At 38.0% G+C, this 10725-nt stretch overlaps 1 pseudogene; it reads left to right on the top strand.

The window, feature by feature from the left end:
- The first annotated feature begins 1778 nt into the window (after positions 1–1778).
- Positions 1779–2401, top strand: LOC119508596 (annotated as a pseudogene).
- Positions 2402–10725: the final 8324 nt, after the last annotated feature.

The following is a 10725-nucleotide window of genomic DNA, read 5'->3' as shown; positions in this document are numbered from 1 at the left end:
GTGTGCAAGAAAAGATTATAAGACAGACAAAGAAACTGGAAATGACAGCCCAAAGGAAGAGGATAAAAATCTAGAAAACATCAAGAAAGAAGACCAGATTGTGGATATACTAGACAAAGACTTCTAAAAAAGGATCTTCCATGTGCTCAAGGAGATGAAGAAAAATGCAGAAGAAAAACTAAAGAACATTAGGAAAACAATGAGTGAACAATGTCAGAATCTAAGGTAAAGAGACAGAAATTTTAAAAAGTAACCAAAGCACAACTTACTCCAAACAGAATAAACCCTAATAGGTCCACTTTGAGACACATACTAATCAGAATGTCAACTGCCAAAGATAAAGAGAGAATTCTGAAAGCAGCAAGAGAAAATCAATTCCTTACATACGAGGGAATTGCAGTAAGATGAAGTGCTGATTTCTCATTGGAAACCATGGAGGCAAGAACTCAGTGGCATGATATATACAAAGTACTGAAAGAAAAAAAAAACTGCCAGCCCAAGATATTTATCTGGCAAAACTGTCCTTCAAAAATGAGGGAGATTTAAAAATATTCACAGATCAGCAGAAGCTGAGTTTGTTAACAAGAGTCCTGCCCTACAAGAAACACTAAAGGAAGTTCTGCAAGCTGAAAAGAAAAGATAGGAGAGGGAGAGAGAGGCTTGGAGAAGAATGTAGAAATGCATATTATCAGTAAGGGCAACTAAAAATATAAAAAGAGACGAAAGTAAGATATGACTTAGAAAAGCCAAAGGATAAAATGGTCGAAGTAAGTACTGCCTTTACCGTAAAAGCATGAATGTTAATGGATTAAACTCTGCAATCAAAAGACACAGACTGGCAGAATGGATAAGAAAATATGATCGATCTATATGCTGTCTACAAGAGACTCACCTTAGACCCAAGGATACAAATATATTGAAAGTGAAAGCCTGGAAAAAGATATTACATGCAAACAGTAACCAAAAGAGAGTTGGGGGTAGCTATACTAATATCAGACGAAATAGACTTTAAATGCAAAAATGTTATAAGAGACAAGGAAGGACAGTATATATGAATCAAGGGGGCACTCCATCAAGAAGAAATAACAATCATAAATTTTATGCACCTAACCCTGGTGTCCCAAAATACAAGAGGCCAACACTAGCAAAACTGAAGGGAAAAATAGATGTCTCTACAATAATAATTTGAGACTTCAATACAGCACACTCATCAATAGATAGAACATCTAGACAGAGGATCAATAAGGAAACAGAGAACTTGAATAAAATGATTAATGAATTTGACCTAACAGACATTTACAGAACATTGCACCCCCAAACAGCAGGATATACATTCTTCTCAAGTGCCCGTGCATCATTCTCCAGGATAGGCCACATTTTGGGCCACAGGTCAAGTATGAATAAATTTAAAAAGACTGAAACTATACAAAGCACTTTCTCTGATCATAATGGAATGAAGCTGGAAATCAATAACAGGTGGAGAATGGAAAAATTTACAAGTATATGGAGGTTAAACAACACAGTGTTACAGAATCACTGGGTCAAAGAAGAAATTGCAAGAGAAATTAGAAAATATCTTCAAGATGCATGAAAATGTGAATGACATATCAAAACTTCTGGGATGCAGCAAAGGCAGGGCTGAGAGGGAAATTTATAGCCCTAAATGCCTACATTAAAAACAAAGCAAAAAAGGGGGGCAGGGGACTCAGCTCGTTGTGTTGTTGCCCAAGAACCAGAGATGGTCCTGCTGCAACTGCAGCTCTTATGGGTGCCCAACAATGTCGTCTCATTTAGTTGAGCAGCTACTGCCCTTGCTCAACAACAACTGCAAGAAAGGTGAACAGCCTTTGCCACGGCCACCTGGCCTCAACGGTTGCAGGGTGGAGCTACTGAAGATCAGCTTCAATGGTAATGATAATGGCAACAGGAAAAATGGGGGGCTTGCACATGTACCCCCTTCATCCTCCATGCACAACAGAGACACAGAGAAGATTCCTTAGGCTGCACAGCATGAATCAGGAAGGGGCGGTTCTCATTATTGACGGCCCTTCCCCACAGGAAGAGGGACAGATGATGTTTGATGTGGAGATGCACACCAGCAGGAATCACAGCACTCAGAAGAAGTTGGAGGAGAGAAAAAAGTTGAGGCTTTGAAGAAAAGTGTAGACTGCGTATCTGACTGGTCCAGGAGATCTGAAATCATGTCGCCTATAGAGTTCCACTTCAGGTGCCCTAAATATTCTGCTTCCTTAAGCCCGAGAAAAAGTGGAGCCATGAAGAAAGGGGGTATTTTCTTTGCAGAATTTCTTAAGGTGTTCATCTATCCCTCCTCATTTCTCACATTTTGGCTTTGGGGCTCTCCCCAAAACAACTGAGCACAACTTCTGCCAGCACCTACTGAGGGAAAGCCCCTGGAAATGCATGTGACCCGGGAAGGGGTGTTATTCTCAAATTAGTTTATTTGAACTTGAGAGCACTGTAAGCTTGACCCAACCTACTGCCCTATTTTTACACATAAAATACCTATTCTTATATTCAAGTTCCAGTAACTCTTGAAATCCAGTATTTTATTCAAACTCTGTTTTAGGCATTTTACTAACCTCATTCCCTTTTTGGCCTGTAAGATACTTCAGAATTTCCTAACAGAGTTTAATGTTGATTAGAAATTTGCAAAGGGCTTCTTTTCTGCAAATGCCACCAGCAGATTATAATTTTGGCAACAGTGTCATTATCTCCATTTAGTACCACCAGACCTAGACGTACATCATTCATGGTATAAATTTTACTCTTGCAAGTTAACTACCATTCCTCTCTTAAAACGAGATGAGATTAGCAAATGATATAAAAGCTTTTTGATTTTGTTTTTTTTGTCTAGACAAGAGCAAGCTTCCCTAAGCTTGAATTTATCATTATTAAACACACACACACACACAAGACACATGAAAAAAAATATCCTGGGAAATAAAATATTACTTTAAATCACCTTTGGAGCAACGTTCTGTGTGAGTCCCCTAATAGTGCCTTTTAATTTGTAGGAGGCAGGCTGTACAAAAGATAGATGTGAAACAGAATAAGGACTAAAATCATCAGCAGATTTTTTTTTGTTCAGCACTTGTATCCCTCTGTTTATTTTATTTTTTTTAATTTAATACATTTTATTTTGAAATAAATTCAATCTTACAGGAAGAGTTGCAAAAACAGTACAAACCCCATACATAGAACACTCCATCATACCCTGACCCCCCCCTGATACCCTGATCCACCACCTTTAACATCCTGTCACACCCATTTCTTTCTTTCCCTCTCTCCCTCCCTCCCTCCCTCCCTATCTATCATCCATCATCTATTGCTCTGTCCTCTGAAAATATGAGAGCAAGCTGCACATACCTTTGAACAAACAATATAATTCACATATACCTTTCCCATGGACAAGAACATTCTTTTATGCAATCTCATTAAACACAGCTAAGAAGTTCAAGAAATTCAACGTTGATACAAAGCTTACATTCTATATTTCCTTTTTTTTTGCTTGTGTCCCATCTGTGTCCCTTTGAGCCTCCTCTCCTCCATCCTCAGATCCCATCCAGGATCATCTTTGGCATTTAATTGTCATCTATTTAGACTGTCTTTTTTTTTTTCCCCAATTGTGGAAACATATATACATAGCCTAAATCTTCCCATTCCGCCCCCTCCCTAGCATTCCATTAGTGGGATTAATCACATTTAGAATGTTGTAATGCTATCACCTACCCACCATCCATTTCTAGAAGTTTCCCTTCACCCCAAACAGAAACCCTACTCTCATTTCTTAACTCCCCATTGCCCCTTCCCCACTTCTCGGAACCCCTACTCTACTTTTCATCTCTATGGTCATATTCTCTGATACTTTCTTTGTGTTTACCGTGGGGCTTAAATTTAACATCTTAAATCTATAACAATCTTGTTTTTCTTTCATACCATCTTAACTTCAATATGACACACAAACTATGTTCCTATCCTCCATCATCCCCCCACCTTTATGTTGTTCTTGTCAAAAATTACATATTTTACATTGAGTCCAAAACCACTGATTTGTCATCACACTTTATGTATTTTAGATCCTGTAGGAAGTAAATAGTGGAGTTACAAATCAAAAATACAGTAGTATTGGTATTTGTATTTACCAAGTGATCTTTACTGGAAATCTTTATTTCTTCATGTAGTTTCAGTGAACTGTTTAGTGTCCCTTCCTTTCAGCCTGCTCAACTCCCTTTAGCATTTCTTATACGACTGATTACTGGTGATGAAGTCCCTCAGCTTTTGATTATCCGGGAATGTTTTTATCTCCCCCTCATTTTTATCCTCTAGGTGTTTGTGAATTCTCCAAGTCTCTGATGGTTATTGACTTCTATTTGTATTCCATTGTGGTCAGAGAATGTGCTTTGAACAAATTCATTTTTTTTTTTAATTTATTGAGGCTTGTTTTTATGTCCCAGCATACAGTCCACTCTGGAGAAAGATCCGTGATCACTAGAGAAGAATGTGTGTCTCGGTGACATGGGATGTAATAGTCTATATATGTCTCTTAAAATTTTCTATGTCTCTCTCTCCTATCTTTGTTTCTCTGTCGGTAGGGCTCCCTTTAGTATCTGAAGTAGGGCAGGTCTTTTATTAGCAAAATCTCTCAGCATTTGTTTGTCTGTGAAAAATTTAAGCTCTCCCTCAAATTTGAAGGTGAGGTTTGCTGGATAAAGTATTCTTGGTTGGAAATTTTTCTCTCCCAGAATTTTAAATACGTCATGCCACTGCCTTCTCACCTCCATAGTGGCCACTGAGGAGTCACTACTTAGTCTTATGTTGTTTCCTTTGTATGTGGTGAATTGCTTTTCTCTTGCTGCTTTCAGAACTTGCTCCTTCTCTTCAGTATTTGAGAGTCTGATCAGAATATGTCTTGGAGTGGGTTTATTTGGATTTATTCTATTTGGAGTTCGCTCGCATTTATGCTTTGTGTATTTACATTGTGTAGAAGGTTTGGGAAGTTTTCCCCAACAATGTCTTCGAATACTCTTTCTTTACCCTTCTCTTCCCCTTCTGGGACACCAATGAGTCTTAAATTTGGACGTTTTATTTTATCTATCATATCCCTGAGATCCATTTCGATTTTTTTTCCCCATTCTTTCTTTTGTTCTTTCATTTTCTGTTCTGTGGTCCTCAAGGAGGCTGAGTTGTTGTTCAGCTTCCTCTAATCTTGTATTATGAGTATCCAGAGTCTTTTTAATTTGGCCTACAGTTTCTTTAATTTCCATAAGATCATCTATTTTTTTATTTACTCTTGCAATTTCTTCTTTATGCTCTTCTAGGGCCTTCTTTATGTCTTTTATATCCTGTGCCATGCTCTTCTTCATGTCCTTTATATCCTGTGCCATGCTCTCATTGCCTGTCTGTAGTTCTTTGATTAATTGTGCCAAGTACTGTGTGTCTTCAGATCTTTTGATTTGGGTGTTTGGGTTTGGGTTCTCCATGTTGTCTGGTTTTATCATATGCTTTAAGATTTTCTGTTGTTTTTGGCCTCTTGGCATTTGCTTTACTTGATCTCTAATACGTCAGGTCTACAGCTTGGTGACATACACTTTCTCTAACTAACCAGCAGATGGCATCCACGAGTCACCTATTCCCCTCAAGTCAGTTCTCCCCAACTTTGTCTTTGTGGTGTGTGGGGATATGACTCTTGTGGGGTCCAACTGGTGCACTTAATTTGGGTGTGTTGTCAGTGCTGTCCATCCTGAATGTGGGGCCTGTGTCTGAGCGGTTAGGGAGGAAGAGCAGCTTTAATAATCAAACCTCCCAGGTGTTCCCGGAGATTTAAGGCTGTTCTCTGCCGCTGACCCAAAAGTCCTTGGTATTGGCGTAGGTTCCCTGGGATTTCTGAGCGGTTCCCCCCTCCCTGCTGTGCTCTTCCAGGGCCTCTGCTGAGGGAGGGCTGCGCCACGTCACAAGTGTGTACCGGCCTCCAGGGAAGCCCTGGGCCGCCGGGCTGTGCAGGGGCGTTCCCAGCCGCTTCAGAGATGGTTGAATGGGATGCATTAACTTCCCCTTTTCTGTACAGCAGCACCCTCCCAGTTCCGGGACAATCAGCCGTGGGTGTATTAAAGGCCACTGTCCACAGCTGACACTGTGGCGTGTGCGCGGTGCTGCAGGAAAGATTCCCTGTCACACTGGGCTTCCCAGCGTGACTCTGGGCTGTGGGCCCAGCCCCGGGCAGGAGCGTCCTCCGCCCACCAGGGAGATGGCTGCAAGTCGTGCAGTCCTTTCTCCCTTTGGCTCCCCTTTGCTCCTCTGGGCCTGAGACAGTCAGCAGTGGGTGTGGGAAGGGGTATCCTCCACGCCAGACACCGAGGCGCTAGCCCAGCCTGCTCCTGCCGTGCTTCACTGCGCGGCTCTCCCCGTCATATCTGCAGCTGCTCCCGGGCTTTTTTTTTCTTTTTTTAAAGAACTAGTCCATCTCCAAACGCCAACCCACCGTTTCCCCACACCGCAGCGTGGCCGAGGGACTTTCAGCCGACTCACTCACTTGTTTCAGAATACAGGCTCCTGGTTTCACCAAATGCACGGTCCCTATAGATTTAGCAGACCTTGTCTGGCTGGTGATACTCTGGAACTGGTGTTCTGGGTCACGTTCTAGTTTTTATCTAGTATTTTTCATGGAGGTGTTTTTTTGCCCTGTCTCACCTAGCCACCATCTTAGGTTCTCCCATCAGCAGATTTTAGTACTGGTATGTTGTAACGCTGTCTTTTCTTTGGTGTAGAGCTTTGTTTCTGGTAAGGAATGTCTCAGGCCTAGAAATATATAAAATTCCTTTTGGGATTTTTGTGTTTGGGATTTTTATGTTTTTTAGCTGCATGTGAATTTGCCATGAGTTTCTTTAAATTTATTTTATTTCTTTGTTTTTTTTCTCTAAGAAGAGGCTTTGGAATGAGTTCAAATTTGTGGTGTAAATACAGGCTTCTTATTTTAGGAAGCATCATTTATATTCTATAGACCTTTGAACTACAGATAATTGTTTCAGTTATTCCAAGCACTTGTGCAACTTTGAAAAATAGACTTGGGTTGTGGGAACAGTTGACAAAGTTCTGAAAAGATGCCATTTTGTTTTTTCTAGTCTCTCACTTATTATTGTTTACTGTACCATCTTCTTAAGGTAATTTCCGTGATTCTGCAGGAGCTGTGGATTTCCTCATGCAGCCATTTTTTCAGTTATGGTATGCTCTTGAAGTTCAAGAGCATTCAACAACTTCTTCCTTCATTGACATACTTTCTTTCTTCTAAAATGTGAAGTATTAGGACCAAATTGTTAGAAAGCATCAGGATTACCAGTTATATCAAGGTTGTTATATTGGATTTCAGAACACGTAGCATGACTCTGAAGGCTACTACTATATGTTTTATATATATATATAATTACTGCTCATGATATAGACTTTACTATTGAATAGAGAACCATTCTTAATTTTAAAACTAGTGGTCTATGCATTAAATAGAACACATCAAATTGACTTGAATAAAAACACTATGACAAACAAGTTTGCCAATTTTCAAAAACTAACTCTTTTCTCTCTCACCTCAAGTTTTATAAAATTGATGTGTTAGAGTAGAAAATAACATACAGATTAACCAAAAATTAATTTATAACTCTTGTTAAGAATAAGGCTGGATAAGAAAGATGCATATATTCAAAATTGTTTTCCGAATTATCTTTCTTTTATTTTTTCCTTCTAGCATTTGATTTCTAAATAATTTTAGACATCTTTTTATTATACCTTGTTTCTATTTTAATCTTAAACCTGGTAACATTTGATTTGCCTTCTACAATCCACTGATTTCAAGTGTTTATATTTGAATTTCTTTTAAAGAAAGTAAATCTGATACCCTCTGATTTTGAAAGCTTGAATAAAATTGAAAAAGCTGGTAAGGTTAAGAGAACTACATAACTACACTTTACTTTGCATTACAATTAGCATCATAGGAGGGAAAAGAAAAATTATATTTAAAGGATTAGAAGCTTTTAATAGGCATTGCATTGCCTTCTTTACAAATTCAGGAGTGATTCTATCAGTAGTGTGATCAGAACTTGAGTATATTTACATTTTTCTTATTAAAAATAAATTTAGTTCTGCCCTTTTTCCTAAAGTATCTGTGAAATTATGGAATAGTTTGAATACATGCTTACAGTAGAACATATAAGTTGAAATGCAGTATTCACTGATAGCCCTAACATACAGGATGAATGTTTATAGTTCTTACCCAGATTTGCATTGAACAGAAGCAGATGGTATGATTGGAAAGGAGAAATCAACAATTAACAGTTGTTTTTTTTTTTAAGATTAATGTTTTAAAAACTTTACACCTGTTTACAAGTTGGGGACAAAAGCAGGCTTCAATTTTATGTTTGAAGAAAACTGGCTTAAAATAGATATAAAAAGTATCAAGAGCAAGAGCAAACATGTACAGACTTGCACATCGAATGCAACAAGTTACCTTAATTGCAGTAAAAATATGTACTATTCTAAAAAATGAAAATTGAAGACACTCACCAGTCAGAAGATTTTTTTTTAGATGAACTACTTGCTGAAATTATTGGAATTAACTGAGCCAAAGTGATTACGTATTCTTCATCTATTTAGTTGGCACTTTGTATCATTATACATATTTTATAACACATGTATAACTTGTAGCTATAAACATTTTGTGCCATTAAAGCTCTCACAAAACTTCTTCTGTCAGAAGAAGAGGAGGAGGGGGTGGAGGAGGAAAAGAGAGAGCTAAAAACAAAGACCTAACTCCACACCTGGAGGAACTAGAAAAAGAATAATAAACTAATCCCAAAGAAAGTAAGGGAAAGAAATAAAGATTAGAGCAGAAATAAATGAAATTGAGAATAAAAAATACAATAGAATTAACAAAACCAAAGTTGGTTCTTTGAGAAGATCAATAAAATAGACAAACTCTTATCTAGACTGAAAAAGGAAAAAAGAAGATCCAATAAATAAAATCAGAAACAAGGTGGGGAGGCATTTATTGTTTATAAAGGAAAAACAAATTTCAGAATGATTTTCTTCCAGGCTGGTAAACTTTGAAAAAGTTTGACTACTTGTGATTTAGCTATATGGAAAATAACTTACAATTTAGCTATATAGCTAAGTTTCTTCCCCACCCTACAGCCCCCTTTTAAATAATTGTGGTAACATACATAACATTTGCCATTTTAACCATTTTTAAATGTACAACTTAGTGGCATTAATTATATTTACAATTTACCATCATTGTAATTGTAATTATATTTACATTTGCCATCAACACCATCTATTACCAAAACTTTTGCAACACCCAAAACAGAAACTTTGTATTCATTCAGCAGTAATTCCCCATTTCCCCTCCTCACTCTGCCAATAACCTCTGGTAACCTCTAATCTACTTTCCATCTCTATGAATTTGTCTAATCTATAATAATTCATATAGGTGGAATTATACATTATCTGTCCTTTTGTGTCTACCTTGTTTCACTCACCTTACTGTTTTCAAGTTCATACAAATTGTAGCCTGTATCAGCACTTCATTCCTTCTCATGGCTGAATAATTTTCCATTGCACGTATTTACACATTTGATTTATCTATTCATCTGACGATGCACACTTGGGTTGTTTCCACCTTTTGGGTATCACGAATAATACTGCTACAAACATTGGTATACAAGAATCTGATTGAGTCCCTGCTTTCAATTCTTTGGGGTATATATCTAAAAGTGAATTACTGAGTCATATGGTAATTCTATGTTTTACCCATTGAGGAAAATGAGGAACTGTCAGTCTGTCTTCAACAGTGGCACAGCTCCACCAACACTTGCTATTTTCTTTCTTCTTTTTCTTTTTTAAAATAAAAGCCAGCCTAGTGGGTGTGAAGTGATATTTCACTGTGGTTATAGCCAAGCTTTTGCTCTATGCAAAGAAATGGAAGTTAAGGGTTAATAAGCATGCATCAACAAAAGCTTTATTAGGTAGATGTTCACACCTTCAAGCTGGTCAGTGGCAGTGGCTCTCTATCCTATTTCCATCCTTCCTTAATCAGGTCCCCTGGGGAGTAAGCTTGGCAAGCAGATTCCTTCATGCTCTTTGTCTCACCAGCCATCTTACCCTTGCCGACCTGCCTTAGACAAACTTCCTGCCAGCAGGTAGTATTCTACCCTGCTGTTAGTCATCCATGAATCTCTTTCCTGTTGGTTTCAGAAGGAAAATTAGTTATAAAGAAGGCATAGTAAAAGCAGATCTCTGACCAGCTTCCAGAAGCTATGAATGCTGTAGGAGGGAACAGTTGCTTCTGTCTAAGTATGAGGAGTAAGTATTCCTCAAAATTTACCTAACTGGAGAGTCAATGGTAGTAAATTATTTGTGAAATGCTGAATCATTCTGATGCATGTGGCCAGAAGTTTACGCAATTCCTTTTTTTATCACCGGAAGATCTTTGGTAGTTGTGGGCACTCCTTTATTTCAGTAACTTCAGAGAGGGATTGTTGACGACTTAGATTAAGCCAATGGATGCATGCCACCTTTTTCCATTCATAAAGTCAAAGAACGATGATGTGTTGAAAACCTGAAAGCCATTTAGGTTTTATTTATTTATTTATTCATTTTTTTTTACCTTGAAGGCTTTTTAACATTGCTATAGGATCATTATACCATAAAAACAATTAG

The sequence above is a fragment of the Choloepus didactylus genome, chromosome 1 (genome assembly GCF_015220235.1).
Source record: "Choloepus didactylus isolate mChoDid1 chromosome 1, mChoDid1.pri, whole genome shotgun sequence".
NCBI lineage: Eukaryota > Metazoa > Chordata > Mammalia > Pilosa > Megalonychidae > Choloepus > Choloepus didactylus.
The sequence above is the reverse complement of the archived record's forward strand: the minus strand, read 5'-3'. Positions and strand labels throughout refer to the sequence as shown.